At 39.4% G+C, this 3,907-nt stretch overlaps 1 pseudogene; it reads left to right on the forward strand.

Moving 5' to 3' along the window:
- Positions 1-1,979: 1,979 nt before the first annotated feature.
- On the forward strand, positions 1,980-2,742 carry LOC127219415 (histone H2A.Z-like; annotated as a pseudogene).
- Positions 2,743-3,907: the final 1,165 nt, after the last annotated feature.

Below are 3,907 nucleotides of genomic sequence, written 5' to 3' on the forward strand. Positions count from 1 at the left end.
CACCAGCAAGATCTAATCACCTATAGACTTCAAAGCCTCAGAACAAAAACACAAGCTACAGACAGACAATTAAAAATGTGAGCCCTGGGGGATGTTTTGAATTCCAATCACAACCCCAAACTATAAAAATATGCAGTGATTCTAAAACTAAAATGCCAAGTCCTAATATGTAGCTATTCTCCCCTAAGGATATATTTTGCAAAACTGTTCAATTCAACTGAAGCATTTACTATCCCTTAAAAAGCTAAATACCATTCACAAACATGAGCTTTTACTTGTTCCTAAGAAATTATGTAGCTTTTGTAATTATAAATAATGGTATAATAGACTGACTTTATGTAATCCTTTAAATGTGTGGCTTACTACTCCTCTGTAATATATTTTAATTTCTGAACCAGCTAAAATACAGACATAAATTTGATGCATGTAGCATACATTGACAAGATCATCTCTAAAACCATATTGCAGTTTCATGTTAGAAAGTATCAGGGAAAATATTTGGTCCTCTTAGGGGTTGCCTGAGACTTTAATTCTCTTTTTACCAGTCTTTACTTTCTACGCCCAGTACTTATGTGAATGCATGCACCTGTTCTGCTTTATTGCATGGGTCTTAAACTGTATATGTCCACACACTCAGAGCCTCCTGAGGTGTGAAGTTGCAAACACACTCTTGTGTCCTCTGTATACGTCTTTCTCAACTTTCTTATTGACACAATGATACTACTTTGTTTAGGTACCAAAATTCTAGCAAGTCTCCTCTGGAAATTAGACATTTCTTCCAACTTAAGATAGTGTGAAAGGCCTTTATTTTTCCTAATCTAGTGATTGAAAGTAGATAGTTTTTTATTTATCTGACCCCATTATCTGCTACCAATTAATGGCATATGAATTCTGTCTAGAAAGTAAGATTCAAGGGGAAAAAATCAGGTTGAGGCTGGGGTCTTCTGAATCAACAATCTGCCCTTGGTAGATTAAAAAGAAAAAAGTAGCTCCCTACTTTGGTTACTTCCACCCCAATTCCAACTTTGGCATGAAAATGTGATACATATTAACTTGGCAGTTATCCATTTACATATTTAAGGATAAGAAACAAACAGATCAAGTACCACAGTAGGAAAAGATAGGAAGTTCCCAGTTTCCTGATGACATCATTCAATCCCTGAACAAATCTTGAAATTACCTATCTAAATACGCATCGTGTAAGATAAATATCTGTCTTAGCGTTACTATTGTTGTGGAGAAACAGCATGACCAAAAGCAGGTTGGGGAAGAAGTGTTTATTTGGCTTGGGCCTCCACATCCATAGTCTATCACTGAAGGAAGTCAGGACAGGAACTACAACAGGTTCGGGAACCTGGAAGCAGGAGCTGATGCAGACAGAGCCCATGGCAAGGTGTTGTTTACTCACTTGCTCATCAAAGCTTGCTCATAGAACAAGATCTACCTAGATCCACAAGGAGGAGGCAGACAAGGAGAGTTGACATGATGTGAGATTTTTAAATCTATAAGTCTACTATGAAAACATACTTCATCTAACATCACAGTTCCTAATCCTTCTCAAAACAGTTTCACCAACTGGAGGCCAATTATTCAAACATATGAGCTTATACAGACATTCTAATTTAAACCACCACATAATACCTGTATGATATGATGTCTACAAGAACATGCCTACACAAGTCAATTACAGAAGTCTTCATAAGTCCAGGCTCAATAACTATACTCAGAAATCTTTGTCTTCATTGTTTTTAGCCTCATGTTCTGATAGCCATATCTAATGTAAACTGATGCTTTTCTGAACCTCTTTAGTCCAGTGCCTTCCTACAGACTTAATTCTCTCTATTGTTCACTCAGTATCAGACTTGACTTTCAGTCTAATGATTCTATCACTATCACAGTTGTCATGAGTGTTTCTCCTGACAAGAGCTTCTCAGAGGACTCAAACCAGCACAGTGTAAATATTAACCAGTATGGCAGTTTGAATCGTGGTACGATGGAGGAGTGGGCGCCAGGATCTCGCTGTGCGTCCGCCTGGCCTCGTCTCTTGCTCGCTCGTCCGATCTTCAGCGCGGTCCGAGATGGCTGGCGGTAAGGCTGGAAAGGACTCTGGAAAGGCCAAGACAAAGGCGGTTTCCCGCTCGCAGCGAGCCGGCTTGCAGTTCCCTGTGGGCCGTATTCATCGACACCTGAAATCTAGGACAACCAGCCACGGACGTGTGGGCGCGACCGCAGCTGTGTACAGCGCAGCCATCCTGGAGTACCTCACCGCAGAGGTACTAGAGTTGGCAGGAAATGCATCAAAAGACTTAAAGGTAAAGCGTATTACCCCCTCGTCACTTGCAACTTGCCATTCGTGGGGATGAAGAATTGGACTCCCTGATCAAGGCTAAAATTGCTGGTGGTGGTGTCATCCCACACATCCACAAATCTCTGATTGGGAAGAAAGGACAACAGAAGACTGTCTAAGGATGCCTGGATTCCTTATTATCTCAGGACTCTAAATATTCTTAACAGCTGTCCAGTGTCGGTGATTCCAGTGGACTGTATCTCTGTGAAAAACACAATTTTGCCTTTTTGTAATTCTATTTGAGCAAGTTAGAGGCTTAATTAGCCTTCCAGCCAACCAAATTTCTGCTTTCGAGTCTTAACCATATTTAAGTGTTACTGTGGCTTCAAAGAAGCTATTGATTCTGAAGTAGTGGGTTTTGATTGAGTTGACTATTTTTAAAAAACTGTTTGGATTTTAATTGTGATGCAGAAGTTATAAACATTTGGTTTTGTACAGACATTATTTCCACTCTGGTGGATAAGCTCAATAAAGGTCATATCCCAAACTAAAAAAAAAAAAAAAAAAAAAAAAATATTAACCCCAGTATATATGTGCTATAGATCTTCCACCAAGACAACATATTTTCATTCCAAACACTTCTAATAAACAGTAGTCTTCAAACTGGAGGAAAAACTGAACCAACTGTATACTTTCACAAAAAGAAAGCTTTCATTCATTTTCTAAGAGTTCAAATATAAAGGGAAGGGAAAATGTAACATTTTCAGCACCTCTCGTACATACTACTCCAAATGTGACCATGTCTGATATATTAGTTAGAGAATAATGGTGTTACTTTGGGGATAAGGAATGAAGAGTTGTCTACCTTTCTGTTTCCTATACCAAATTGCTATGGATTTGTTAAGAGCTCTTGATTTGCTGAGACAATAATTAACTAGGTAAAACCTGGTAAGGTTAATGGGGTGAGGTAACTAGGGGAATTCTCCATGGCCTAGAGAACTCTTCCTGCAAATTGAAATGTGGGAATATGGAAAGGGGAGTGGTTGAGATTCCATTTAGCCCTTATGACCAGAGGCATCAAATGCCAAAAGAAAATCACTCCAGCAAATTGAACAGCATAGAAGGATTTTATTCAGTTTGGGCCACTGAAACAAGGAAGGTGGGTTTATAAACTATCGAGGCCCCTCATAGATACCATAGGATCACTTGTTGAGAGCTTATTATGATTGGGTCTTCTAGATTTTGTTCGTTAAATTGACTTAGTGGAGCATGTACAGAGTGCTATTTAATGGTTATATTTAAGTGTGTTCCATTTCTGTAAGAAAGATATGCCTGTCTTCTAAGCTGACAAGAGGCTAGTAAATTCTAGGGAAAGTACTATCAGGAATCCAGAGACTACAGTCAAGGAGAAACCTGTCTGAAGTATAGCTAAGCCTAGGAAAGCACTAAGTCTACCCGAGTCCATGACCTTTCTGTTTGAGCTCTCTTTGAAGTAGGAAGCAAGGGCCAGATGTGACACTGGCAATTGAGTCTTAGGAAGGTTATCTCTGGCACCCAGCAACCAAGAAAGAATGACTATCTTGTGGCATCCCAGGAGCTATACAGAACCCTCCAACAAAC

This window comes from Phodopus roborovskii, unplaced genomic scaffold, assembly GCF_943737965.1.
Source record: "Phodopus roborovskii unplaced genomic scaffold, PHOROB, whole genome shotgun sequence".
Taxonomy (NCBI): Eukaryota; Metazoa; Chordata; class Mammalia; order Rodentia; family Cricetidae; genus Phodopus; species Phodopus roborovskii.